Source organism: Protopterus annectens, chromosome 2.part1 (genome assembly GCF_019279795.1).
Source record: "Protopterus annectens isolate FY-2018-M chromosome 2.part1, PAN1.0, whole genome shotgun sequence".
Lineage (NCBI taxonomy): Eukaryota > Metazoa > Chordata > Ceratodontiformes > Protopteridae > Protopterus > Protopterus annectens.
This window is the reverse complement of record NC_056729.1, coordinates 1,988,408,564-1,988,431,935: the sequence shown is the minus strand read 5'-3', so window position 1 is coordinate 1,988,431,935 and position 23,372 is coordinate 1,988,408,564.

Here is a 23,372-nt window from a genome sequence, read left to right as displayed (position 1 = left end):
TTGAATGCATTAGACTACATGCAGTTACCCACTGAAGTAGGTAATTGTAAATGTGCAGGGCATAGAAAGCAACAGGATAACAGTAGGAAAGTTGAGGCATGAGCTCATGCACCTGCAAAACAAGCAGCGTCACAGTTGGAAAGTGTCTGTGTGAATGAGGAATGACAAACCTCAGACAGTTTAGATGTAGAAACTGTACAAACAATGCAAACAGCAACTACGAAAGCAGAAAAGCCGACGTGGTTATGACGAGGAGCAATCCTTGAACACGGACTGCACATATCCACAGTGAGAAAGCCAATATTAACGTCTAATATATTCAGATATGTGGCTTTGTGGAGCCATGGGTAGAGACATGTCTCAACAGGGGATGGTACATTTGGTTAACAGAATACCCCTAACATACGGAATTACGAACCACATACAAACCTCATGAGCAACGTGTCACGTTTGCCGTAGATATCATGCACAGGGAGTATTTAAACCGAAGGGAGTGAGTTTACCTACACCACCATAACCGTTCCGCACTATTTGTATGGAGTTCATACATCTGCATAAATGTGAAGGGAACAAATACTGTTTAGCGATTACACATATATATAATCAAAATGGGTAGAAGCATTCCCAACCATTAATCCGGATGCAGCAGCAGTGGCAAAGGTGCCAGTAAAATAAAGTATCCCTAGATCTGGCATGCTGTAAAGAAGCTACAGTGACAATAGAACACATGTAGTTAACCAGACAATCACGCTACCTGGGGATTACTTATTACCATGAATGTCAATTGCATGTACAACCCACACTCAGCACGACTGCTGGCCGTAGAATGGGATCGAGAAATAAGTAGAGGAGTTTGGTGGGTGACATCCAGACGAGTTACATGAGCTGTCTACCTCTAGCATTGCTGAGCATGACAACAGTTCCAAATGTAAAGTGCTGCACCCACTTGGCAGTAGTATGTGGAATGGCATATCATGTGCCAGAGTGGAAAGCTGTCATGCCTGCAGAGCCGGAGGTCGATGACTCAGTAGTAGGTGACATGAGAGGATTGTTAACTAGTAACACTGTTCTTCAGTTAAAGTCTGTTACAGATAAGAGCAAGCGAAGACGGAAGCATAGCTGACACCAGTATCCTGTGTGTATGTCACTGTTATCCAAAGAACATTATTGCCAAGTGGACAGTGCGAATGTCTGTACCGGGTACTGTTGGCAACGCCTACCGCAGTAAAGTTTGCAGAGAGGTCGTCCTGGGTCCACCTCACATTTCTCAAACTGGTAAAGGATATCAAGTCTGATTGACATCTTGTAGCTGATATACCAAAGAGCCGAATCACCCGGCGAAGACTGTATAACAATACAAAGCAACCCCAAAGACATTTATGTTTGCTGTCCTAATGATTATACACCTATTAACCATGTTTGTGTTTACGTTACAATTTCGGGGACCTTACCTGCATATAACTACACGGATACAAATACTGATACGTGATGAACTGGCCACAGAGTGTCTTCCACACTTCAACAGATACCTAGGCATGTTGCGTGTGCATATAGAGACTAGGAACACATTAAATTGCTGTGTTTGTACTGCCATACCTACATCATATGGAGGACTTCCGATGCATGTTGTCCCCTTGGGGATAGATTGAGACTTGTGAATATCTACACTTTGATACAGGTTCTGTGAGATCACAGGACAACGTGGCAATGTACTTACCTGTTACACAAAAAGGAATTGTATGTTATCATAAACATGATACAGTTTCAGTTGGTGGGAGTATTTGTAACATAACTGTGTCTTACGAATGTCATATAACACCCAAAGATCACAGTACTACTTGTAGCACCATTCCTAATTTGTATTGAAACATCATGAGAACAATGTTGAAGGATGTGAAGAAACATCCTGAATTGTATAAACAGTCCTCTGTTAGAGACAGGAATTTGTTACATGCAGAGGTAACCCGCATCAGTATTAAAGTAGAATATTGTTATGTTGTTTGTGGGAAATAAGCATATCAATGGTTACCTGGGAATTGGTCCAGCAGTTGTTATTTGGGTTATCTGGCTCCAGTCACATGACATACTGTACAATTGCCTGTGGGTGCGAAACGAACTATAACACATATAGCTCAAAGAACTGGGAACACAGTCGAGAAACCTACTAATCCAGTGGGTGAAATGGAAGCTGTTCTGACATGTCAGTCTTCTGCAAGAGATAAAGGAATATCGATTCATATGGACTTGAGTGACAGCGTCACAACCTGGGCTGGAACACCCCAGCTTCTGGAGTAGTGAAATCAATCAGGGAACAGAGGAAGTTATCAAAAACTGTCAGAGGAAGGATGAATGTGACTTTCCGCTCCTGAACATGTGACTGATGAACTGGATGCAATGAGAACTGTTGTGTCACAAAATGTAATAGTGCACGACTGCACCGTGGCGCTGAGAATTGAATGCGTCTTGGCGCTTACTGAAGAAGATCGCTGTGTCCAACTACCACATGAAGAGACCAAAAGCAACGCCCACCTACAGGTAATATAGCAGGTGTCATCCATGGCGGAACCAGGCCCAAACCCACTGCCGAACCATTTCCACAAACCATTGGGTGGATGGGGTCAGTCATACTGAATATCATGATTGCCATTTGTGTTGTTCTGCTCATATTGGGAGCATGTGTCTAGTGCGGGATACTGTGCATGTAAGTATTAGTCAGGGACTCTGGCGACATACCTGTACCCGAGACTATGTATCAAGACCTGTAGTGGTATTTGTCAATAGAAAATGCAATCCTACTTGCAATGTACATCAAATTACTTGCCTAGTTAAACGTTCCACAGAGGAAGACGCTAGGGAATGAAATAATGTTGGATATGTTTCTGGATAGAGTAGAAGCAATCAAAGGAGGGAGAATGTTAGCAAAATACATATTTAAACATAGATATGACGTGCAACTTTAGAAGCAAATAGTGTATAATGCATATTATTCTACCTGACAATATAGCAGTACAGCTTCTCATGCATGTAATTGCTTGTAGTGTAGCTGCAGTGTGATTGAACCCTAACCCTAGCAGTAACCAGTGCAGCAGGTGTATGTCAGTCAGCATTACTCATCTGCTCGGTTACAGAATAATACATGTATGTACAGGTATATCTGTCATTCTTCCACTGAGGAGGATAGGCTTGTGAGCTGTAACACAGAGTACAGCTGCTCAGCAGAGAGACACAGGAACCTAGTAGGACACGGAGTGAGGACTGGATATGAACAGTGTTGGAACCGTGACAGAGCAGAATTTACCAAAGTACAGTCTAACTGAATATGTGGCTCGCAAGGTTGGGCTATCCTCATGGGAAAACGTGTAATAAGCATTACCTGAGCACTGTTGTAGGAATACAATGTTCTGTACTCTAGCAATGTAAATGCCTTGTGACTGACCACATCATTAATGTGTGCAAAAGATGATAGTATACAGAATGCTCATACAGATGTAACATGTATAGAGTTGAACAAATGTCTAAACTTTTACTGCATACTCCTTTGCCTCCTGCTGCACAGTAGTAAAATGTTATTAATCCCAGCTTCCTGTGTTAATGAGTGTCATTTTGAAAATACGAATGAGTGTTACAGTTTGATTTAAAAGACTTAATTGACAGATGTTTACGTTCTAGCATGGGAATAGGTCAAGCCAAACATCACAATGTCCATGTGTACCACATACACACAGCCAGTAACACGCAGTAGTAGTGCATGAAGGCATACACGACTGTGGGAATAGTACAGGACATATGGCACGTGCCAAGTGCAGATGCATGACACAAACCCCAGGATGGGTGTCCCTGCAAAGAGGAACATGTGCCAACTACACCTCCCACAGATGTACTGGCAATAAAACACATGGCAAACACACAGACACACTACTGTCCAACACATGACTGCAACGGAGCCTGGTCAAACACCAACATGAAGCATGCAGAAACAGGGACTTGAGTAATGTTTGCCTTAACACCCCCCCATAGGCCAAAGAAGAATAGAATGGACATATGCATGTAATGCTGTGAAGGATGTGTGGTAGTCCTCAGTATCACAGTGTTAGGGACACAGATACACTGTCATCAACTGTGACGTATGTGCAACGTACACAGCATACCTGCATGTAATACAGAGGACAATCATGTGCCACAGAAATATACAGTGGCGAAAGACTATAGTGGATAGACAATTGTACATGTGACAAACTATGAATATAGGTTCACACGTCCATAGGTACAGGGTAGGCCATCGTCCCAGGCCCAGCCATAATACTACACCATAGTTAGGATGACTTTGCCAACCTTCTGTGCTTCAGATGAAATACCCATGATATTGCTGTATCTCCGTCAAGCAGTGATAATGATGTAATCCCTGGCCTATACCTGCAATTCTCCATCCAATGGACAACATAGCTGCGAACAAGGCTAGGAAGGATGTCTGTCACACATGTACTGTGATGTAGATCCACAGCATAATGAGTGTCTGGGTGATATATGTGTCACCCAAACACATCCCATTAATGACCGTGACAAGGTAAATGTCACCTGCCCTAGTGATTCTGAGGGATGCGGATACAGTAGGTGAAGCATACACATGACATATGGGTTGACATGGCCTTCTATGTCAGGCACAGGTCAACACTAAACAGCAGGTATGTGACGTGATGTGGCAGGGGTCCTACATGTGGGGCAGCATTACACAAAATGGTGTCTTCCTGCATCTGTACAACAATCAACCTATGTGGGCTTCCCAGCTGCTGTAGGTGTATGGTCAGATACAGTCTGAATGGGGCAATGTAGTAGATCATAGGTGTAACACGTAATGGGTACAAGGAGACAATGACCTAGCTTGATGTAGATGTGAATCCCTGCACCAACAGGCGGGCAATGTAGAAGACCCACACAACCACGATAGCAACGTGTGTGTGGAATGAATGGTGACCGTCAAACACTGTCCCCTGATTCCTGGTAATCACCCCTGTGCTGAGTGGACAGCCACCTATATGCTGGACAGGGGTGACCTAGTAGTTCTCCACAGGTATGATGTTGCATGACGTTGCATTTAGCTGTGGGACATGTCCCTGACAGCAGATATGCATACCTGGGAGGCCCCTTTGAAGGATATCTGTGTCAGATGTCTGTCCCACTATGGCACCTGTTTTGCAGTCATCTACAAACACTGTTGCCCATAGCACCCCTGTGTGTGCCTGTACCATGAAAATGTAGGTGTATGACAGGAGTGCAGACATGGAAGGGCCCCATGGGACACCACTTGTGACAGGCAGTAGGTCTGATATGCTGCCAGCAACTATGACCGTGTGGGTTGTGTCACATAGACAGTTTACAACACATTCTGTGATGTGCGTGTTCACATCCCAGCCAATGGGTTTATCAACGATACCTGAGGGGGGTAATGTGATGAAGGGCTTTGCCAGGTCGAGGTAGGCTGTATGGACTGCAACAACCCCATCAGTGGCCTCGGCGACTGTCCCGAAAATGTCAACCATGCTTTAAAGGCATGAACCGCTCCTGAACAAGACAAACCGTGTGTGAGGCAAAGTAAGTATGTCCCCTATGCAGTCATGTACGAACCACAGTATGATCCCTCCCCATGTCTTTGCAGATAGGTCTCCTCAGGGTAATGGGACAGTAATAACCAGCCTCAGTGGAGGTATTGGCCTTGTGACGTGGGACTACAGTTGCCATGTGACACAACCTGGGTACCCTACCTGAGGTGAGGCTACAAAGAAATAGCTGTCCTAACTGTGGGTCCAATTCATAACCGAGATAGTGGAGTACACAGCGGGGTCACCAGCTGGTCTCATGGATGCTAGGTCCACTACCCTGGAGAGAGCATGTCCCACCTGTGTGTCACAGAACATTTGGTGACCACAAACCACTGGTACACACATCTCCTCATGTGTGGGGGAGGGTGTGGAGATGTCCTCACTGGACTTGTCAGCCTGTATGTTGGCAATGTGTGTATGTTGACTAAACCCCACCTCTATGTGAACCCAGTCAGAGCATATGTGGGAGTGAGCTCCCAGGTGTCGAGCATAGCAACTGAAGGTGGTATGATTGTTAGCCAGGTCCATGTAGGTATATCTGTGGAATGTGCCCTGGACTATTTCATGACAGTGTGTAAGTCTACACATATGATGACCAAGGGTGTCATACCTCACAAGGTGTCTGCTCCACCTTGTAGTAGCCACCTCCTCGTGTTGTACATTTTGTGTATGGCTGGGGTACACCACAGTGGATGCTTGGCATTGGTACAGTGAATCACAGTTGGGTAAGTGAATGACTGGCTCATGCAGTCCTGTAGGTACTGGTAGATGGCAAATGTGATTGATGCAGTGGCTGCCGTACCATCGACCACTGGCTCAGGGTCCTTAAAGGAGACCACAGTAGTGCAGAATTGTGTAGTCTGCCTCTGAGCAAGCAATGTGTATGGTAACTGGCAACACTCACAGCAACGGATGCCAAAAGCAGAAGCCAATGTCCAAATAACATAGATCAACTTCTGCATGACAATATGTGTTATCATACATGTATTGACACGTGTCTGCTAATTACAATTGGAAATGGCCGGTAAGACTGGCCTAAAGTTCCCATGATGTACACAGTCTGGGGGTGTTGTTCCGATAATAAAGTGGCAATACCTCCCAATCGTGACCTCTGGGTATGGTATGAAAGTGGTTGTTAACCTGCAACATTGGATGTATAGCATTGGTTTCTGGTGTCGGAAGACATGGTTCCTGTAGCACAACACAGTATGGGTAGTCAAGCACACATCCGCGATTGCTGAACACACAGCATCAGTGAAACCCACTGCTCACAAGGACACAGTCCGACAAGCTCTACACGTTAAATATGCACAGTGGTGTCCATTGCCGGACCCAAAAATTGACATCACACCAGATTCACGTCTTCTTTCAATACGTACCTGAACCCATTGTCGTCACAGGTACACATATGCACTGCAAGCGTGTTCAATGTTGATGATAGCTGTCCATGTAATGCAGCACAGATGCACAGAAATACCCAGGGTACCGGGTCCATAGAACTGCGTACACATCACAGTCCTGCACACATGAAGGATGTGTAATGGGCACTGTCGATTGTTGCAGTCAAGGGATTCTGGGTATGTAGACTCTGGGCCCGGTGTTGCTTCGCAGCCAATCCTTTGTCCCGCCTGCCATACTATCCGCTAATGATGCAAACCATCCACTGGAGAATGCTAAATGCAGGTGTGAAATGTGTACAGCCCCATACTAGTGTCCAGTAGGCAATTGTCATGGATGGACAACCGTATGCCCAAGATGCCACCCACAACCGCAAACCCGGGTAAATTACACAGCCGCGGTAAGGCATAACACAGGAAATACACATAGGGACTGCAGTTGACATTCCACATGCAAAGTCGGACCGCTGTGCCAACACCGGCGTACACAGCACTCAATCTGCCAGCAACAGACTGAGGAGCACCCGCTACCATACAGCGGAACAGATGTGCAACCTGTGGAACACATACTAATGGCACACACACAACGTCACATAGGATATGTAAACTATGGCATTCCCACCTATGAAGACAACATGGTTAAATGAATACATAGGTAATCAACATGTTCCGGTGGTGTTATATTGGAAATACAGTGACGGATATGTCCCATTGGGATGTCTGCGGTTTATATGAAGCAGTTGCTAACCAGCATCTTTGGATGTATGTCATTTGTCCACAGTACTAGATCACCTGGTTATGTAGCACCATGTGGAATGGGTAGTCCAACAGACATCCGCGATTGCTGAACACACAGTATCAGTGAAACCCACTGCTCACAAGGACACAGTCCGACAAGCTCTAAACTTTACATATGCACAGTGGTGTCCATTGTAGGACCCAAAAATTTGTCTAAAGACAGGAATGCCGCCTTCTTTCATCACTTAACTGAACTCATTGTCGTCACAGGTACACATATGCACAAGCGTGTTTAATGTTGCTGATAGCTGTCCATGTAATGCACGACAGATGCACAGAAATACCCAGGGTAGGCGGGTCCATAGAACTGCGTCCACATCACAGTCCCGCACACATGACGGATGTGTAATGGGTACTGTCAATTGTTGCAGTCAAGGGATTCTGGGTATGTAGACTCTGTGCTCGGTGTTGTTTCGCAGGCAATCCTTTCTCCCGCCCGTGGGAGGATGTGTCGTAGCACCTGCCTTACTCTCCGCTAATAATGCAAACCATACTCCGGAGAATGCTAAATGTAGGTGTGGAATGTGTACAGCCCTATACTAGTGTCCAGTAGGCAATTGTCATGGATGGACACCCGTATGGCCAGGATGGCACCCACAACTGCAAACCCGGTAAATGACATAGCCGCGGTAAGGCATAACACAGGAAATACACATAGGGACTACAGTTGACATTCCACATACAAAGCCGGACCGTCGTGCCAACACCGGCGTACACAGCACTCAATCTGCCAGCAACAGACTGAGGAGCACCCGCTACCGTACAGCGGAACAGATGTGCGACCTGTGGAACACATACTAATGGCACACACACAACGTCAAGTAGGATATGTAAACTATGGCATTCCCACCTATGAAGACAACATGGTGAAATGAATACATAGGTAATCAACATGTTCTGGTGGTGTTATATTGGAAATACAGTGACGGATATGTCCCATTGGGACGTCTGCGGTTTATATGGAGCATTTGCTAACCAGCATCTTTGGATGTATGTCATTTGTCCACAGTACTAAATCACCTGGTTATGTAGCACCATGTGGAATGGGTGGTCAAACAGACATCCGCGATTCCTGAACACACAGTATCAGTGAAACCCAGTGCTCACAAGGACACAGTCCGACAAGCTCTACACTTTACATATGCACAGTGGTGTCCATTGTAGGACCCAAAAATTTGTCTAAAGACAGGAATGCCGCCTTATTTAATCAACTAACTGAACTCATTGTAGTCACAGGTACACATATGCACCGCAAGCGTGTTTAATGTTGCTGATAGCTGTCCATGTAATGCAGCACAGATGCACAGAAATACCCAGGGTACCGGCTCCATAGAACTGCGTCCACATCACAGTCCCGCACACATGACGGATGTGTAATGGGTACTGTCAATTGTTGCAGTCAAGGGATTCTGGGTATGTAGACTCTGTGCTCGGTGTTGTTTCGCAGGGAATCCTTTCTCCCGCCCCGTGGGAGGGATGTGTGCGTAGCACCTGCCTTACTCTCCGCTAATAATGCAAACCATACACCGGAGAATGCTAAATGTAGGTGTGGAATGTGTATAGCCCTATACTAGTGTCCAGTAGGCAATTGTCATGGATGGACACCCATGTGGCCAGGATGGCACCCACAACTGCAAACCCGGGTAAATGACATAGCCGCGGTAAGGCATAACACAGGAAATACACATAGGGACTACAGTTGACATTCCACATACAAAGCCGGACCATCGTGCCAACACCGGCGTACACAGCACTCAATCTGCCAGCAACAGAATGAGGAGCACCCGCTACCGTACAGCGGAACAGATGTGCGACCTGTTGAACACATACTAATGGCACACACACAACGTCACGTAGGATATGTAAACTATGGCATTCCCACCTACGAAGACAACATGGTTAAATGAATACATAGGTAATCAACATGTTCCGGTGGTGTTATATTGGAAATACAGTGACGGATATGTCCCATTGGGATGTCTGAGGTTTATATGAAGCAGTTGCTAACCAGCATCTTTGGATGTATGTCATTTGTTCACAGTACTAAATCACCTGGTTATGTAGCACCATGTGGAATGGGTAGTCAAACAGACATCCGCGATTGGGGAACATACACCAGCAGTGAAAAGCACTGGGCAGGTGGACACAGTCCAGCAACATCTAACTTGACATATGCACATCGTTGTCCATTGTAGGACCCAAACATTCTGTTCAGAGAATGCCTGCTAGCTTCCTGCATTACTCACGTGATCTCATTGTCGTCACCACGTCACAGGTACACATATGCATAGCGTGTTCAATGTTGATGATAGCTGTCCATGAAATGCAGCACACATGCACAGAAATACCCAGGGTATCGGGTCCATTCAGCTGCGTCCACATCACAGTCCCGCACACATGAAGGATGTGTAATGGGTACTGTCCACTGTTGCAGTCAAGGGAGTCTGGGTATGTAGAATCTGGCCTCGGTGTTGTTTTGCAGGCAATCCTTTGTCCTGCCCCGTGGGAGGGACGTGTCGCACATGCGTCACTCTCCGCTAATAATGCAAACCATACTCCGGAGAATGCAAAATGCAGGTGTGAAATGTGTACAGCCCTATACCAGTGTACAGTAGGCAATTCACATGGATGGACAAGCGTATGACTAAGATGGCACCCATAACTGCAAACCGGTGGAATTACACTGCCGTAGTAAGGCATTACACAAGTAATACACATAGGGACTACAGTTGACATTCCCCATACAACAAACACAGACAACCAGCCGATGAAGTCCAAAGCAAAGACGAGGTACTGTAGGGACCATCAGTGACCACTCAGAGCACACCAAGAATTAAAGGCAGTCACCATAGTCTATTGGAGCCCACTTCGTCTGCTTCATAAGCAGACTTATTCAGAATACATACAATGCAGTCCAACCTACTACATTTAAAAGCATTAATTGGTCAGTACATTAGATGTGCTAGGTACTAATTACGTGCCTTAAAGGCAGACAAGCGAACAAACCTTACTTGGGTTACAGATCCCACACAGTGAGGACATCAGACATTGCTTGAAGGTACAGTCTTCATCGGAAAATAGAAATATATGTACATATATGAAAGATGAACCAACATAAAATGTTTTCCAAATGTCTGACTGTGTATGATACATATATATGTCCTACGGATTGTGCCAATATATTAACAGAACTGCAGACACCTAGTAATATAAATGAACCATAATATATACACATAAACCGTATGATTATGACTACTGTAAAATAGACCAACGAAATGTAAAGATTCACAATGTGCTAATGTAAATATTCATTTAGAAGGTTACTTAAATAAATCAATTCAGACATCCATGTCTAAATACTAACACAAGGCCAGCGAGGTGCTTGCCCTCACATGTACTGGGATGTTGTTCCACAGCATAGTGAGTGTCTGGGTGATGAATCTGTCCCAACAACACGTTCGATTAATGACAGTGTCAAGGTGTACGTCAGCTGCCCTTGTGGTTCTGAGGGATCTAACTTATTTACGTGAAGCATAGTCATCAGATCTGGGTTCGACATAGCCTTGTATGCCAGGCACGGGTCACCTCTGGGCAAGTGGTATGCAACTGTATACAGCTGGAATTCTTTCAGTCGGTCAGTATAACACATATACCTGAGACCCTGCATCTGTTTGTCGAAGAACTGTTGGTGCCTTTCCAGCTGCTGCAGGTGTTGGGTCGGATACATTCTGAACGGGGCATTGTACCCAATCATAGGTCTATTGAGTGATGAGTACAAGGGGACAATGACCCCCCCTGATCCAGATGTGAATCCCTTCATGATGATGTGGGCAATGTGGAAGGTCTACCTAACTATGTTAGCAACATGTGTGTCTAACGAACGGTTAACAACAACACGTGTCCCCAGATCACTGGTAACCCCCTCTGTGCTCAGTGGATTGCCACCTATATGGTAGCTCGGGGTAACCTTGTTCTTCCCGAAGGGTATGCCTATGCATTTCCTGGCATTTAGCTGTAGGACATGTCTCTGGTACCACTTATCCACATCTGTGAGGCACTCCTGAAGGATATCTGTGTCAGATGTGTGTCTGACTTTGGCACCGGTTTGCAGTCATCTGCAAACATTGTCACCCATAACCCCCCTGTGTATGCGTGTACATTGGAAACGTAGATGCTGGAAATAGTGGACCCAGGACTGAGCCCCATGGGACACCACCTGTGACTGGCTGTGAGTATGACATGGCGCCAGCAACTATGGCCATGTGTGTTCTGTGACTTAGCCAGTTTGCAACCCATATGGCGATGTATGGATTTACATTCAAGATGACGGGTTTATCAATCATACCCGAGGGGGGTATTGTGTCGAAGGCCTCTGCCGGGTTGAGGTAGGCTGTATGGACTGCTTTACCCTCAGCAATGGCCTTGGTGACTGATTCTACAAAGTGAAACACGTGTAAAGGACATGATCTGACTCTGACCAAGCTAAACTGGGTTGTATCCAAAGTATGCGAGTCCCCTATGTCTTTATCTATGTGTCCCATTATGATCCATCTCCATGGCTTTGCAGATAAGGCTTGTCAAACTAATGGTATGGTAATAACCAGGGTCAGTGGAGGCACCATCTATGTGGAGTGTGACTACAGTCGCCCTGTGCTACTACTCTGGTACGTATCCTGAGGTGAGGCTAAGATTAAACAGCTGTCCTAAGTGTGGGTTAAATTCCCCATAGAGTTCCTGGAGTACACAGCTGGGACACCATGTGGACCCATGGATGCTGTGTTGACTGCCTTGGGGCTGGATGTGGGTAATGCTGGACATACCCACGGCAGATGTGGCACGTTCCCGAGTCCGATGCCCAAGGGACCACACACATAGCCGGCCTTAGGCATAGGCCAAGTAGGTAGCCGTCTAGGGTGTTGCTCTACTCGGGCACCTTTCCAGACTCTATTTGGTGTAGGTAGACCAGGAGGGGGGTAGCGGGTGATGTATCGGTGGCAACGTCTGCCTAGGTCACCACTTAACCTAAGGCCACTCTTCCCGTGGGTAATACAGCAGTACCCACACCCAGACGCGGGTCATTGCTAGGGTCATTGCTAGTATGGCATATCATCTATGTCAGGAAACCATATATCCCCAGACATAATGGCACAGCATAATGCCTGTTCGCCGCCAAAGGCAGACATCGTCACCAGCGGTGCAGACGTACTGCGCGAGATGTCCGTTAAGAATGTCGACATTGTCTCGCTTTGTGAAACAAACTCCACATAGACATTCAATAATAGACAGCGACGGACAACCCGATGTGCTCGTGGCTGAGCTGTTCAACCTGTTCCGCCATGTTAAATGTGTGTAGCACAGCGGAACCGGGCCAAACAAAGCAACGGACATGTCTGTGGCTCAGTGAAAGTCGTCACGCAATGGTAAACCCTTGTAATATTGCGACACAGGCCATACATACGGAGGGTTAGTAATGGAAATTGGTCAGTTCGACCAGACCGTGTGCAATTAGTATAACAAGATCTACAACGGGTACACCGGCCAATCGGCGCTACGGTTCTGAATAATTGGGGGCGTGACATGGTACCATGGACACGGACAAAACGTGCCCATGTGACTCATCTAACATTCGTACAGGGTCAGGGCAGTCCCGTACAGTGGGCGGACAAGACCAAACCCAAAGCACCACAGCAACACCCTGACAATTGAAGGCCTGTATGCGTATGGGATATAAGCAGCTGTCATCTGAACAGCCCTGCGGTGACGACATATGCATCCTGGGCCATGAGCGAGGGGAATTAGGAATGTTCAACATGCAGTACCGCACCTTTCCCAGCAGGAGAATGGATGCCTGTGACGTGCGTGTGTGCGGGGGGGGGATATGTAAATGTACATAGGTACCATGGGTATGCATATTAATGACAATGAACAGCTAACATGTACTGGTCACAGTAACCGCAAGCGTGAATGCAGTCACGTTTGAATTACGACTATAGAACATATAGATGTGCATGCGTAAAGCGTCCATGCTGCAAAGACTGTTACATATATAAAGCTGTAAGTGCTTTCTGCACACGTCCGTCAACGGATCAGACATATGTTACGGAATAGTCACAAGTAGCAAAACACGTAACCACACAGACACTGTAAACATATATAAGCGGACTACGGATATGCATGTGGCGTGCGTAACCCACAATCCGGACATGCGAAGTGTGCGTGCGTGTGATCCAGTGGAACCAGGGAAGGTTACGGATGTCTCCTCCACACATTTACATTCATAATTGTAAAATATATGCTTAAATAGTACTTATTGATTCCATGCTTTGTTATCGTAATGCTACTATTATACACATTGATATACAATATCCTGATCAACACACTACATTCTAAGGTGCACTCACAACAATTATCAACTATGTGTCCGGATACTGATTGTATTTACCAATATTGTATATATATTAACACATTGTTGCCGTATTATTGTTTCCATGAAGTAAGGCATGCAACACTGATATGTATATGTCACGTTATAATCAAGACTTGGAGCACTGTCCACCTAACTATGAGCAGGCTTATTGATTATTTCGCTTTAAACCGACTCTGAAGGAAGTGTATAAGGGACGGCTATGTCATGCATTCCGTACTCCGACAATGCCCCATGTTAGTAGGTGAGAGAGCTCAGTATCCTTTCACTGTGGAGTCTATCGTATTTGACAGTGTCTGTTTTTGCCGATATATGTTCCATAATGTCGTTTATGAAGATGGGCAGGACGCAAGGTTTGCTGTATTTCCGCATACTGGCACGTGGATATAGATAGGCCATGTCATACAAACGATGGGTAGTCAAGCAGACATCCACGATTGGGGAACATACAGCGGCAGTCAATACCACTGGCCAGATGGTGACAGTCAAACACGTTCTACACTTTACAAATGCACATCGGTGTCCATTGTAGGACTCCAAAAATTACGGCGTTTGCTCCTTTATACACCGGGATCGGCCAATCAGAGTACTAACCGTGACTACGGCACAGCTAGACATATGCACCACCAGCGTGTTTAAGGTTGATGATACCTGCCCATGACATGCAGGACATATGAACAGAGGTCCCCAGACTGCCGTGTCCATACATGTGCGTCCATATCCCAGTTCCGCACATGAAGGATGTGTCATGCGTACCGTGGGGGGTTGCAGCCATGGTATCCTGGGTATGCAAAATGGGGCTCGGTGTTGTTTGGCAGATAATCCGTTGTCCCGCCCCGTGGGAGGGCTGCAGGTACAGGACGTGCCTTAGTCCCCAGTAAGGATGCAAAGCATCCATAGGGTAATGCTAGAGGCAGGTGTGAAATGTGTTCAGCCCTACATCAGTGTCCAGTAGGCATTTCCCAAGGATGGACAAACGTACGGACAAGATGGCACCCATAATAGCAAACCTGGTGGAATCACACAGCCATAGTAGGGCATGACACAGGACATACAGATGGAAACAACAGTAGATACACCCCGTAGACATCCATCCTGCCATGCGAATCCCAGCGTACACAGCAGCCAAGGTGCTATCAAGTATGTGGGGATCACCCGCTTCCACTCTGCGGAACATACGTGCGACCTGTGGAACACATATTAATGGCACACCAACAACGTCAACTAGGAAGGTCATACTATCACTATAATATGGCGTTCCCACACATAAACAACATACTGTCATGAATAAATAGGTTCTACATGTACCGGCTGTGTTATACTGACAATACAGTGGCGGATAGTTCACAATGGTACCTCTGAGGATTATCTAAAGCAGTTGCCAACCTGCAGGACTACAGTAACACCATATGGGTAAATTGTGGAAGGACACGGGTTACGTAGCACTACATAATATGGGTAGGCGGACAGACATCCGGGAATGGGGAACATACGGCGACAGTCAAACACACTGGGCGAATGGACACAGTCCAACATGTTCTAAACTTTACATATGCACATCGGTGTCCATTGCAGGACCCAAAATTACTCCTTAAGTAAGTGTGGGCAACATAGTGTGAACGGAAGAGGTGACAGCCGTGACTACGGCACAGGTAGATATATGCACCACAAGCGTCTTCAAGGGTGATGACAGCCGTCCATGAAATGCAGGACATATGAATAGGACTCCCCAGGCTGCTGCGTCCATACACGTACGTTCACATCCCATTTCCGCACACATGAAGGGTGTGCAAGGGGTACTGTCGAGGGTTGCAGACATGGGATCGTGGGTATGCAAATATGGGTGTCGGTGTGGATTGGCAGATGATTCGTTGTCCCGCCCTGTGTGCGGGACGTGGCCATGGCATATGCGGTACTCCGCAATACTAATACCGATCATCCACGGAAATGGAGAATGCAGCTGTGAAATGTTGACAGCCCGATACTAGTGTCCAGTAGGCAGTTCCCATGGATGGACAAGCGTCGGCCAAGATGGCACCCATAGCTGCAAACCTGGGGGAATCCCACAGCTGTTGCAAGGCATAACCCAGGGAATACAGATACGGTCTACAGTACACACTCCCCATTCAAAGCAAGACCGCTGGGCAGATACCGGCGTACACAACACTCAATGTGCCAGCACATCTATGGGGATCCTGCGCTTCCATACAGTGGAACAGATGGGTCACCTGTGTAAAGATACCAATGGCACAATCTCCACGTCTGCTGGGAATGACATACGATGGTCAAACTATGGCGTTGCCACCAATGAAAGACATCCTTCGGTGAATTAATAGGATTGATGTCAATACACCATGGCAAACACCCAATGAACAGGGAAGACTTGCTGGCACCCTATGGCCACAAACCATGTCACACATAGGTAGATGGAACAGTCAACGTAAACATTTCGTCCACGACAGGTCGCATATGGTATCCAAAGGTACTTCATAGACATGTATGCGCTATCACCCGTTGGCCCCGTGAGACTTACACATAACATGGAAGTATCCAGGCTTTAAATGTCCACCCTTACACTTCCATTTGTCACTTTCTATGCGAGCAATGGAGATGTAGCCACAGCATAGAAAGCAGAGACGTACTGCTAACGAAACACACACATGTCAACATCACAGAAAGCATACTATGAACACACTTATTACATGATATTGTACTATGAAACACAAACAAACCAGCAACCTGCAGCAAGAATAGTCCCCGTAGTTCGACACAACACAAGTCTTCGTAACATTTAAACAGTTCATTAAAACATGCAACGTTTTCGTTGTTACCACAACGTGTGCAGGAAAAATGCTATGTCTAAGAATGTTCACAATCAACAATGTGAGTCTTAACATGATTTTAAATATCACACTGTTGATTGTGAACACTTTAAGAATTTGCTTATTCAGTTGTATTTGCGAAAACGGAAACACACACACACACGGAAGGGACGGAGATGAACCTCGCCTATTTACATGAACTCAGTACAGTATGAAGCATTTACAGAATGCGCTACCGAGTTAACTGACGTGAGCGCTGTCAGAGGCATACTTGTAGGCTGGTGACGTCACCCGCATAACAATAGTTGGCAATAGCCAAGGTATGTGTTGCGGAGCGTCTAAAAGCATGTTCATTCGCAGAGGCAGCTGGAAACACACACACACAGAGACACACACACACGGAAGGGACGGGGGACGAACCTACGCCTATCTACATGAACACACTACAGTATGAAGCATTTACAGAACGCGCTACCGACTTTACTGAACAGAGCTGTCACACGCATACTTGTAGGCTGCTGACGTCACCCGCAAGACAATAGTTGGCAATAGCCAAGGCATGTGTTGCGGAGCGTCTAAAAGCATAATCAGTCGCAGAGGCAGCTGGAAACACACACACACAGAGACACACACACACGGAAGGGACGGGGGCGAACCTCGCCTATCTACATGAACACACTACAGTATGAAGCATTTACAGAATGCGCTACCGACTTTACTGAACAGACAGCTGTCACACGCATACTTGTAGGCTACTGGCGTCACCCGCCAAGACAATAGTTGGCAATAGCCAAGGCATGTGTTGCGGGGCGTCTAAAAGCATAATCAGTCGCAGAGGCAGCTGGAAACACACACACACAGAGACACACACACACGGAAGGGACGGGGCGAACCTCGCCTATCTACATGAACACACTACAGTATGAAGCATTTACAGAACGCGCTACCGACTTTACTGAACAGAGCCATATCACACGCCTACTTGTAGGCTACTGACGTCACCCGCAAGACAATAGTTGGCAATAGCCAAGGCATGTGTTGCGGAGCGTCTAAAAGCATAATCAGTCGCAGAGGCAGCTGGAAACACACACACACACAGACACACACACACACACACACACACACACGGAAGGGACGGGGCACGAACCTACGCCTATCTACATGAACACACTACAGTATGAAGCATTTACAGAGCGCTACCGACTTTACTGAACAGGCTGTCACACGCATACTTGTAGGCTACTGACGTCACCCGCAAGACAATAGTTGGCAATAGCCAAGGCATGTGTTGCGGAGCGTCTAAAAGCATAATCAGTCGCAGAGGCAGCTGGAAACACACACACACACACACAGACACACACACACACACACACACACACACACACGGAAGGGACGGGGGACGAACCTACGCCTATCTACATGAACACACTACAGTATGAAGCATTTACAGAACGCGCTACCGAGTTTACTGAGCAGAGCGCTGTCAGGAGGCATACCCCTACGTGAGTGGTATCATTTGCAGAGGCAATGCGCTCGATCGGGAGTTCGGACAGAGTGCGCAGTCACGCAGTCTGTTACCATCCCAAGGTCACCGTACACTAACACGTTAGTGCTGCAGTCGGGAATAACAAGTAACTACTGATCAGTACATCACTGCATACTGGGCATGCTCAGACACTTAGACTCGGCACAGGGCAGACATGCATACACATGGTGACAGCATGGGTGGCGGAATGTGGACCGTCGTGTGTGTCCAGCCACACAACAGAAACCTGGCCATGCCACAGGCGTGGCGTTGCGTGGGGATACAGGCATGCACCGGGTATAACTGCAGACGGGCGGTGTGCACTGTGCTGTGTGTCTATCTACACAGCTGCCTACTGGGCATGCTCAGACACTTAGAGTCGGCACAGAGCAGACATGCATACACATGGTGCGCCGGCATGGGTGGCGGAATGCGGACCGTCCTGTGTGTCCAGCCACACAACAGCAACCCGGCCATGCCACAGGCGTGGCGTTGCTGCGGGAATATCTAGGTGCAATTAACCATGTGTAGGACTGGCCTACAGTTTGTTGCATGCTACAGACAACCCTCACAAACACAGGATACCTTCACAGATGTCCTGAGGACACTGGTGAGTGGGCATGCTCTCACAACAGCACCGTATTGGGTGACATGAACCACCCATACATAGCCTGGGAACATTACCCATGGCACAACACACTCGCCAGCAGTCCCAGGTGTTCACACACCTGGCCACTGTTAAACAGCCATGCACCATACATACTAGGGGGGGATGTCTGACAGTTCTGCCCATCACACATGGTGAGGATATGCCCCACACAGGATGTACAGCCCTCAATGGTGATGCAAGACCGTATAGTGGATCCACTGGTCATCCACTCCCTGTAACCAACACCAGCATGGGGACCTCAGTGATGACCTCTCCACAGAAAACCACACACATCATCGACCGTGTGGTACCCTACAAGTCCTCCATGCCAGTGTTGAACACAGGCCAGACCGCAAACGCCTAACGAATGCCTTCCCGACCACCCACATGCATGTCTGCAACAGGCAAACATGATGACATCAGGACCTTGTCCACCACAGGTAGGCACATGGTGTGGTGGACCGCAGCCACTGACTACCTGTACATCAACAGTTGGAGCTAATACATGGCAGAGCAATGACAGTACCAGGGAAACCATCACCCATTCATACCGGCGTCACCATACGGCCCCACATACCATCATCCACGGCCGCTTGTGGGAGTGGTACTGCAGAGGGCACATGAGACAACCACAGGGCCTTCCATAACTGTGGTAAGGACATGGTTGGGGGCACACAGACTTGCCTGGAAATGGTCCAGAATGGTACAACAGTCACTGCACCCACAGACATTGTCTGCAAACCACAGGACATGTTCCATGCATACATCCCCCCCCCCAACAGGGAACATATCCATCCCACCAGAGTGTATCCTCCCAAACATCTCATATGGCCTGGAGTGATCCCATATCTCTATGGCGGTTGACACGTCAGCAATGGGCACCGATGGTGTCCCTGGCTGTGTGCTACCCATCCTCATTGAGGCCCTCGGCCCACACATGCGACCACTGTGTCATGTTAGCCTTACTATGGGCTATGTCCCCAATGGATGCCATATGGCATCTGTGGTCCCACTATGCCAGGGTAGTGCTCCTATGGACTGTCAACAGCCACACCCTATACGCTTGACAAGTGTTGTCTGCAAAGCTGTGGGGAGGTCCATACAGGTGGCCATGGTTACAGATAGCGGTGTACAGCCAATACCGGAACATACCCACAACTACATAGTCAAGGTCGGATCCTGCCTCCCGAACCTGCTCGTCCAGTCTGGAGTGGTCACCAAGGCCATTGATGGGGATACGTGGGTTTGCACACAGTACCATGACCTGGTGGGGCGTTCAGAGCACACTACACATGGGACCCATGGAAAGGCTCGCCAGCATACATGTGGGGACATATGTCACCCGATGCTTCTCAGACAGGTTGGAGGTCACACCACACAGGGTTGGTGCTCAAGGTGCCTTGTCACACTCATATCTGGACCCACTGGAGGCCCACAGGGCTCACTCCTGGGCCCCCTGCCATATGGCATCCGACCTTCCAATGTGCATGCAATCATAGGGGGATTGTAGCAGACAAGGTATGCAGATGACTACGCACCGGCCAACATACCCAACACCCCATGTTACACGGACATCCACCTAGGGCGTCATAGACATGGATGACTGGTGCCAGAGCCATGGCCTGCTACTAAATGCCAGAGAAGGTGCAGCCCTACCCAGTGTGAAGGACATGTTCATCCCAATGTCACATGTAGGTGGTACGCCATTAAAGATGGTGGACGTGTTCAGGGAAATGGCTACCACACCTGTCGGCAACCTCTGTCAACACACACAATGGCAATGTGGGTGTGAAGACATTCCATTGTGGCCTCCTGGTCTGGATGGAATCGCAACCACATCAGGGGTGTTCATTGTACCCCTGTACACATCACACACCAGAGCACTGACTGCGTACAATGGCACATGTGGCCTGTAGCTAACCTGATGCCTGCAGCACTCGGAAGGACCGCAAACGTTCCACAAGACGGGTATGACGGTGCTAGGACATGTGTCACAAGCTGCATGGCCAAGGGGACACCGGCTGTGGATCTTCACAGCACAGCTGCTCCGTGGTGATCTGTGCCTGACATACACGGCCATGTCTGACCTGGGTGACATGGGCACATTCCACCTCCCAGGCTCCATGCAAACACGGGCACAGAAGCGACTGTCAAACACCTCAACACAAAGATCAGTGGGACGTGCTGGGGGAACAGGGTTAACGGCCAGACACCCCCTACAACACGGGGAGGAGTGCCAGGCCATGTGAAGGAAAGGCCCTGACTGCATTTGTCCAGGACTGCTAATGACGTGTGGATGTGTGACGATAGTTATGCGCCAGGCAACATCTGTGTGTCACTGCTAGACCAGGGACTGGGGACTGATGGATATGGCATCCCTATCCTGAGGGGTGTTAGGCCACACACAGTCATGCTAGGACCACACATGGCGTAGGGCACATATCCTGTTACGTTCATGGTTGCCTATGTACCTATGTAGGGGTCCATGCCGGATGCGGGTAACTGTGCTATGCTGATGTTGCCAGACATGCCTGTGGGTACCCCACGACTACACGTGGGGAACTAATTACAGTGCTCCCAGTAGGCACGTGCAAGTACACCATCAGTATCATACGGGTTAACTGCACCGACATGGTGCTACACATGTAACCACCACACATACTGTGTACACATATCAATGAATGCTGCACCTGTCCTGCATGGTATGTCTGCTGCATGATGTCCGTGCACAACCCACATCACATACATACCTGTCGCCAGCCATACACACACACCACAACATACACATCACGTACTATGCAGACACAGGTATCACATACACCTCTCACTATCGTGTCCACCCTGTGCATCAGAATATGTTAGCTTAACCATGCAGTGATGGTGTAGCTCACAGTTATGCAGCAGAGACTTCATCATATGCACAGGGTGATATGTGCCACAGGCATGGGCTGTACCAATGGATGACATCATGTGTGTGTGTACGGGCCTGTGCATTGCGTGGGCATGACTATGTAGATTGCATGTGGGTGTGGTGGAGCCCTACAGTTGTGTCTGCTGTGTGTGGGTGTGTGTGTACACAGTTCAGTCATCTGTGATGCCTACATGGGGTATGCTTGGCAGCCCCTGACTGTACAGTGCAGGTGTTACGGCTCACTGTGTCTGCCGGCGGCGACGTGACCCGCGCCTGCCTGGGGTCACGACCGGGCGGAGGTACGGACTGTCCACTCTCCGATGTCACATGTCCGCTGGAAACGTGCCCACGACGGGACACTAGCATCAGATTGACCGCAGGAGGGGAACTCAACTACAGCACCTGTCAATACAAAGACATACCATCGGTTACAATACAGACACACACACACACACACACACACACACACACACACACACACACACACACACACACACACACACACACACACACAGCATGCATGTGATAATGCAGGTGGCATGCAGCATTCACACAACACAGACCAGTGAATGCAGACCAGACATTCATAGTGGCAGTATGTACACTGCCCTGGTGGGGACAGTACAACAGGCAGGTGTCATTTAGTAGGCATGCAGTACACACATTCATGGTAGTTCGCATGCATCAGCGTGATACACCGTGTGGCCACGGGCGAGTTGAGAGTACACATGGCTGCCGACACTATGAAATGTACACCGCAAACATGTGTATCATCATGTGGACATGTGACGATGGTGTCCCACCGCATGCACCACATCACAACGGCTGTCACGGTGCAGTGTTATGTGTACAGTCTACAGATACAATGTATGGGTAACAGTGATGTCTGTGCAGGTACGTTTGCTGTGAGCTGTGTACATAGCTGTACAGTGTGGAGTGCGGGCTCTGTGCCACTGCACAGTAGCAGGACACAGCTATGTGTCTGTGCAATGCGTGACCTGGATGCATTACATTGCCATGTCTGTAAGTCAGTTCAGCTGCTCAGCAGCACGTATATGGTGGACATTGGAGGCACCTGTAGTAGCTGTGGAGAGGCATTCCATGTCACTGGTGTACTACATCGGATGTCCAGGGGGTCCACTACAGTGATGAACCCACTATGTGTGTACAGGGTGCAACGGTGACTACCCACTGTGGATGTGCTGTGTGGCACCATGCCTGTAGGTATCGACCATGGCCTTGTCTGTCT